Source organism: Simochromis diagramma, unplaced genomic scaffold, assembly GCF_900408965.1.
Source record: "Simochromis diagramma unplaced genomic scaffold, fSimDia1.1 OVJJ01000640.1, whole genome shotgun sequence".
Classification (NCBI taxonomy): Eukaryota; Metazoa; Chordata; class Actinopteri; order Cichliformes; family Cichlidae; genus Simochromis; species Simochromis diagramma.
In genome coordinates this window covers 525,140-533,357 of record NW_024387439.1, presented here as the reverse complement: position 1 = coordinate 533,357, position 8,218 = coordinate 525,140, and the positions used below count along the sequence as shown (strand labels likewise).

The following is an 8,218-nucleotide window of genomic DNA, read 5'->3' as shown; positions in this document are numbered from 1 at the left end:
TGGCTTCATCGGGTGAGGGCCTCCAGCTCGCACTGGAGCGGTTCGCAGCCGAGTGTGACGCAGCGGGAATGAGGATCAGCACCTCCAAATCTGAGGCCATGGTTCTCAGCCGGAAAAGGGTGGAGTGCCCACTCCGGGTCGGGGATGAGTTCCTGCCCCAAGTGGAGGAGTTCAAGTATCTCGGGGTCTTGTTCGCGAGTGATGGGAGAAGGGAGCCGGAGATCGACAGACGGATTGGGGCTGCGGCTGCAGTAATGCGGACGCTGCACCGGTCAGTCGTGGTGAAGAGGGTGCTGAGTGTAAAAGCGAAGCTCTCAATTTACCGGTCGATCTACGTCCCTACCCTCACCTATGGCCACGAGCTGTGGGTAGTGACCGAAAGAACGAGATCGCGGATACAAGCGGCGGAAATGAGCTTCCTCCGAAGGGTGGCTGGCCTCTCCCTTAGAGATAGGGTGAGAAGTTCGGCCATCCGGGAGGGGCTCAGAGTAGAGCAGCTGCTGCTCCACATCGAAAGGAGCCAGCTGAGGTGGTTCGGGCATCTGGCAAGGATGCCCCCTGGGCGCCTCCTGGGCGAGGTGTTCCAGGCATGTCCCACCGGGAGGAGGCCCCGGGGCAGACCCAGGACACGCTGGAGAGATTATATCTCTCGGCTGGCCTGGGAACGCCTTGGTATTCCCCCGGACAAGCTGGAGGAGGTGGCTGGGGAGAGGGAGGTCTGGACCTCTTTGCTTAGGCTGCTACCCCCGCGACCCGACCTCGGATAAGCGGATGAAGATGGATGGATGGATGGAAAGTAACTGTATTCTGAATACCACCTTTTTAAACGGTAACTGTAACGGAATACAGTTACTCATATTTTGTATTTTAAATACGTAACGGCGGTACATGTATTCCGTTACTCCCCAACACTGCTCATAGGTCAGCTTTTCTGTGACATTCACAACTGGCTCACACAACTTATTTTAGCCCTTCCTCTGCTGTCTCACATTCCCAATGTGACACTCAGAAAGATGAGATCAATCAATGAAACTGAAATATTTCTGTAGTTAATTCTGAGAAAAAAAATGATTCATAAACATGATCTAAGATTGCATATCAGTAATTTGGTGACTTAAAGAACAGAAAATATTTTTAAAATTATTGAAGTAAAAACACCCATTTTTTTAACTGTGTGACTAAGAATTAAAACTGTGTTTCAGTCTAACTTGTGTTCAGGGCCGTTCTCTGAACAGATGACACAATGGAGGACTGTGACAGAGGGTGTGTCTGTGCTTAAATCTATTTTTGAAGTGTGGTTTCAACACCTCCCCGTCACCATAGAAACAGCAGAGCGCTGCTTTTTACACAGAACACAGAAACAGACTTCCTCTTTAACAGGACTGTGCAAAAGTTAAGAATCAGTCATTACAGACTTTTTGCAGTTAGATCAACTTTTTAAAAATAGTTTAAAGTTAAATACTTTTACATGTTTATAGAAGTTTTTCATTAACTCAATATATAAAACAGGTTTAAAGTAACACAGTTTTACTGTTATGTAGTGTTAGTCTCACCGCATGCAGACTCAGTCTTTTTATATGATGCATCTACTTGGTATTAAAACCATACTGATTCATTTGCTGTAAGCTAATAACTACCTCCATCCTGCACAAACAACTGAAGTATGAGGGTGGAGTATAATTACTTCCCGGTGGGGAACTCAGTTTTGGGACTTGAAATCAACAGAAAATGTTTAATTTGACACTTAAAAAGCAGCCTTTTTATTTCCACCTTCTGTCATCTGATTCACACGGAAAGTCCAGTGTCATATTTCCCTGTAGGGTGGGACTCATTCTGAGAAAGCACACAAACATGATGACTGCCTGCGTGTGCTTGTTTTATCTTTCATCATCCCCTATCACCGACCACAGCTCATGATAAAAGTTTTGATGTTGTATAAATGTGTTTATGTTTCCTTGGAATCGTGTACATAAGCAGGATATAGAAATACACTATTTTAAGCAACTCTGGATTAGGGCTGGGCCATATTATACCGTTCACGGTAATACCAGTACAATGGCCGGAAAAACTGAAAAAAAAAAAGATGTCACAGAGAAAACGAAAGTAATGCTGTAAGTTTTGTTTTACTAGAAATGAGAGGGGGAGGGTTGTGCTCCACCCACATCCTGCAGCAGCTGTTACGTGGAAAGTTTCCAACATTTATTCTCTGATTTTAATCCAGCTTTGCTGCACGTTTTACTGTGTTAAATACACAGAAAAAAGTGCACAAGTTGTAAAGTTGCAACAACTTTGCTCAATACAAGTGAAGCATAAGCTATGAGGCCATCTGGAGGTCAGATATAAACACTATGAGCTGTACTTTTAAACAGGACAGACATTGATTTACAGATATTTATAGATTTCTAACATTTATGATATTCATTCTGCTCTTTAATTATATTTATTAAAACCAGAGTGTTGACTGTCAAGAGAAATATGTGAGTGTGGTGAAGAGTAAAGAGAAACACGCAAACATCAATCAGTCTTACCACACAAAAACACACACACCCAGTAAACACGTCTGAACACGTCTCTCCAAAGATCCTCAGGATTTTCTATACAGGCGCTGTGGAGAGCATCCTCACACAGAACATGACATCGTGGTTTGGGAACAGCTGTGTGAAGGACCAAAAAGCTCTCCAGAGAGTGATCCGTACAGCAGAACGCTGCTGCAGGATTGCTCTCCCCCCGCTTCAGGACACCTACACCAGGAGATGCCGGACTAGAGCAGCGCAGATACTGAAGGACCCGTCCCATCCTGGCAACAAACTGTTCCAACTTCTGCAATCTGGTAGAAGGTTCCGCATCTTCCAGGCAAGGACAGAGAGACTCAAGAGGAGCTTCTATCCCCAAGCCATCCGTGCCCTAAACACACACACCCGCCCTCTCACATCATCTATAATTGACTGAGACAGGACTCTTCCAGACACTAAACCAAGGCACAATGTACATTTCAAATTCCTTTAATTTTAAATATGTTTATATTGTCTCCTGTAAAATAGTCAGATGTCTATTCATATTAATATACAGAATTCACCTGCTTGCTGCTACTACTGCACATTCACCCAGTGTATATACTATATGTCTGTATATATATATATATATATATAATGTTCTTCCTCTACACCCCCCCCCCCCCCCCCCCCAAATTTTTGCACATGTCGAGGAGCGTGTCAGCCTACATTTCACTGTGTGTTATACTTGTATAACTATGCATGTGACAAATAAAGAACCTTGAACCTTGAACCTTGAACTTGACTGGAATGCAATTTGCTGCTGGCTGATGAGAAGCTACATGATTAGGGGTTTGTAACATAACCTTGTGGGTCTGATTACCTTCAAATAAAAAAAAAAATCAGTTAACTTCAGCTATTTAGATCTAAGTCTTTACTTGTGCTGCTTCCATCCTATCTCTGCATTTAACACATATATGTGCCGTCGAGTAAAAACAGAATAGGCTAATTTTTCATGATAATCAGTGAACAGTGATGAGTTTTCTAGTTCAAGGTCAGAAGCTTTAAATGTATTTTACTTCTTTACACACAGTCTGCTGACTCAAAAACACATGCAAGATGAGTATGAACTCATCCCAGACACAGACGTGCATCTTGTGTTTTCAGTGGACAGAAAAAGACGAGCGGAGATCACAGAAACAGACCTCAGCTTATAAATTAACCATGAACAGGTGATGGTACATATTTAAAGACACAGAAGCAACCTGATATCAGACTGAGATGTTTACTCTCTGACTCTGGGGTTTGTACTCAGATAAGCACAAATAGGAGAGAATCATGTCTGTATGTGACATGCAGCACACAGAATGGTTGTTTTTCTGTGTGCATATTGTTTTAACCAGAACTCTGTGAACAAGTTTGCACAAGAAAACACGTCTCATTCTCTGGGAGCTGTTAGAGGTTTACTGCAGCTGTTTTTACAGATGAGCTCGGCAGGCACAGACAAGAAGACTGAAGTCCGTTGATTCTGCTTCAGGCAAGAAAACAATCAACCTTTCAATCAGAATGCACAATGTGATTGGCTGCATGAACTTACATTGGCACATCAGAATCAGCATATTTTATTAATCCCTAAGGAAATTATATGGGTTACAGTTGCTCCAGTACAGCAACAGAAACAGACTATTTAACAATACGATATGTTAAAGATTTAAGAAAGAGCACAATATATACAAATCACTCAATAATAAATATCAAGGACAGACAGCAACATTACTGAGTCGAAAAGAGTGTGTGCAAAAAGTGTGTAACTGTTGTAGTGTTTAAATTGTTGCTTTATTCAAGAAAAAAGAGTCTAAATTTAAGCTGTTATTTCAGTGTAGCTGTAACACTGCAAACATACACAGCATGTAATAAATACATAATAAATGACCCACAGAGGTGTGCAGGACTGTATTTAGCAACCAGACAGTCATCACTGGTCAGACTGTTTTGAAGGTGTCACTGTTGACCTCAGTGAGGAGTAGATGATCCGTTGCTCCAGTGAAGGATCTGAACACGAACACAGAGATTAAAAGAAGCATTTCAGGACAAGATTTCAGGTGAAAAACACTTCTGGGACACATCAGAAAAGAAGTGCATGTTCATGAACACGCATCGACCCAAGTGCAACAGAGCGGGATACTTTTAGTCTCTCTGTAAGACTTCCTCACATAAATCCTCACAAAGATCAAGAAAAATCAAGTGACTGGCTTTGAATTTAATTTAATTTGAAGCCAGTGGTTCAGAAGGAACTTGGCTCTGCTTTATTTCCTCATTGCTTCATGAGTTTCAGTGTGTGCCAAGTTAAACTGAGAACAAACAATCCAACAAACGGCTTTTAACTGAAAGTTGGTTGGTTCTGGTTCCAGAGATTTTCATTTGTGATTGTTAACAAGGTGTTATAAATTAAATGAAGAAGAAAAACATCTCCTGCTTCAGGGAATGATAAACTAGAGAAGTACGTTTTGTTTGAAAAGACAGAGCACCTGCAGTCTGCAGCAGATGGAAAACCATCATTTATTGTGTGATTTATTTATTTATTTTTAAACAATACAGACAGCAACAAATCAGCACAGCCAAATACAAACAGGAAGAAGAGAAAAAACAAAACAAATACAGGTACAGGTACATGAGTTACAAATGTATGGCAAGCCCAGAAATAATATACAAGGTTAGGAAGTGCCTGCCCCCCCTCATCTGTAGGCAGTTGTAAAATCCGTATCTTTAGTCTAGATTTCTTTCCATGCCATATAAATTTAGGAAGAGATCCCTCAATCTCTGAAAATGTTTTTTTGCTGACCCTAAGAGACAACATTTGTATGGGATATAATATTCTGGGTAAAACATTCATTTTGATTAATCTTATTCTACCCATCCAAGATAGGGGGAGGTCAGACCACCTTTTAAGGTCATTCTTGACTGAGGCAACAATTGCTTTCAAGTTCAACTTGTACAACTCTGCTGTGTCTGCAGACACCTAATACCTAAATATGTAAAACCTGTGGTCGACCACCTGAAAGGAAAATTAGGAGGAGTGTCCCACCTCCCCCCATCACCAAGTGGCAAAGCCTCAGATTTATCATAATTTATTTTATACAATGAAAAAAGGCAAGATTGATTAATGATATGTGTCAGTGCAGGAATAGATGTTTCTGGCTTAGTGACAAAAAGCAACATGTCATCTGCGTAAAGGGAAATTCTTTATTCAGTATCCAATAACCCCACACTGCACGTGACCCCTACTGCACCAGTTATTTCAGTTCCATTTTATTTATACACCACCTAATCATAATGACAGTCGCCTCAAGGCGCTTGAGTCTACTGTATTGTAAGACAGACCCTATAATAATACATACAAGGAAAAAACAAATAATTGTAAGACCCCCTTTGAGCAAGCACTTTGGCAAAAGTGGGAAAGAAAAACTCCTTTTCAACAAGTAGAAACCTCCGGCAGAACCAGGCTTGTTTTTTTAATCTACATAAAACGTGGTATACAAAGCAACTCCAGCTGAACTTCAACTTGTCTGAAATGTTTCAGCCAGCCCTGTGAGTCTCCTGCTGTTTCAACTTCTTATTGCTGACATTCAGTATGTAGAAATATCAACTTGGTTCTGTACTATATATATATAAAAAATATTTAAAAAAAGTTCAACATATCCAGAGAGTATTTTCTTTTATATGGATTTACTCACTCTAACATTGGCAATAAGGAGTCAAACAAAGTCATTAAGTTAACCCAGGATTTCCAGATGTAGGTATGATCATTGGTTTGAATGTCTTTTTGAAGGACAGTTCATTAACTTTAACACCTGAGGAACAAATGCATCATCACCTCTGTTGAGATTCAGAGATTCTTTTATTGATACCATATAATTTGCCTTATGAATAATAATATATGAATAATATGAATAATAACATGTTTTAAAGTATCATGTATCAGTAATATTTCATACGGGGTTTATATTGCATTGAATATGTCTGTCATTACATTGACCTTTCTATTTTAATAGGTTGAGTTCATTTTATACACAATGCATGAATGTGCTTGGTTAAGAGTTGATGTTCCATTCTAGAAGGTTTTAAGCTTCACTGGTGAGAGTGTCCAGGTGATCCATGCTGAGGGGAGATGAGAACATAGCAGGTTAATTGCATGCACGCTTACGATACACATATTAATTTAGTAGCAGGTCTGAGCAAAGGCCTAAGAGTCTTCTGTTTCAGTTTGAGACTGGCTGCAAAGTACTCTACTTGGTAACAGATGATCAGAGTCAATAATTAGCCTCAGAGACCCTGAGGGCTTAAGATTATTACCTTGTATGGAAGGTGTTATAGAAAAGAGAAGTTCTATGTCTGCTTATAGCTATTAAAATATGTACAAGATGTACGAGTAACTGTGACTAATGTCTGGAACCTATTCTAATCTGTCATTGACGCCATGGGGGGGCGTGTACCCCACTGCTTTATAAGTATTCACAACATGTATTTTGGTCAGAAGACATATGTTGATGTTTTCTCCTGTGACAATAAAACTCATCGTTTGATTGCACTTTTCCGGAGCCTCCGTAGTTTGTTGTCTGGTCTAAAGTTGATCGATCTCGCAACACCTCAAAACAAACAGCAGATATGAGGAAAGATAGAATGACATCACTGGATTATGAATGTTAAGCCTTTTATTGCTGATGTAGCAATAAAAATATATATTATGGGCAAATAAAAATAAAACAACAAGAAAGCAATGCAAGAAAAAAAACTAAAACTAGAAGTTCCACAATCTAATATAAATTAAAAAAAACTATAAAGAGCATCATCAAAGCGTTCTGTCTCTCTCTGTCACAAACATGCACTAGAGATTTGCTGTTCTGGTGTTTGATTGAGGATCTGCCTGGTAATATAAGCATAATAATAATAATAATAATAATAATAATAATAATAATAATAATACGTATAATAAATATAAGGTAATATAAGTAGATCAGTGACTGTGAGCCAATTTTTTAATGATTCTCAGTTTAATATGAATGTCATGTGTGAAACAACAGCAGGTCCTTATAAGCTACAGTTAAATATAGGATGTATTTTACTGTTTCCTGCATTTTCATTCAGCATCAGCTTTTTAAACAAAATCTTGTTTTTTTGATAATACTTTTGATAACCTGCTGAAGCTTTAACATTTAATGTGCCTCTTGAAATACTTCTGTACACTGATCATTTTTATCCACTAAAATAAAGGGAAAGCTATCAGTTTATATTACTTTGGGACTTTTTTTCTGCTTTTTCGTGCTTGGGTTCTTTCCTTTGATAGTGAACATGAAAAGAACAATTGGCATGTTCATGCAGGTCTAATCTCATTGGGAACCACCTGATCTCAGCTCCTACAGAGACAGAAGCTGCAGCACTAAAGATTTAAAGGTCATTCGTTTTTTTCACTTCAAGGTACATTTGAGTCCAAAGCATCTCTTTATACTGGACATAAAAGCTGCTTAGTATTCATTGAACAAAGTCCTCTCAGTAGAACACTCACTATTATACTCAATAAAAGCTGGTAATAAACTGACAGCAGTAAACCTCTGTAACTACAGTGTATAAGGAAAAACCTTAAAGTGGGATTAAACCCAAATTCAGCCAAAGCTCCTGATGAGCCTGTGACTGTAACTAGAAACAAAAAGGTTCATGTTGTTGTCTGA

General features: G+C 39.4%; 2 long non-coding RNA genes across 2 annotated transcripts; one reads left to right on the top strand and one right to left on the bottom strand.

Annotated features, from left to right (window-relative positions):
* Window positions 1-6,340: 6,340 nt before the first annotated feature.
* On the bottom strand, window positions 6,341-7,212 carry LOC120722488. The gene is made up of 3 exons (XR_005693486.1): window positions 7,137-7,212; window positions 6,991-6,992; window positions 6,341-6,368 (listed from the first exon to the last, which is right to left on the bottom strand). It is a non-coding gene; the product is annotated as an uncharacterized LOC120722488 (long non-coding RNA).
* Window positions 7,143-7,630, top strand: LOC120722480. Its single transcript, XR_005693475.1, has 2 exons — window positions 7,143-7,419; window positions 7,493-7,630. It is a non-coding gene; the product is annotated as an uncharacterized LOC120722480 (long non-coding RNA).
* The last annotated feature ends 588 nt before the right edge of the window (window positions 7,631-8,218 follow it).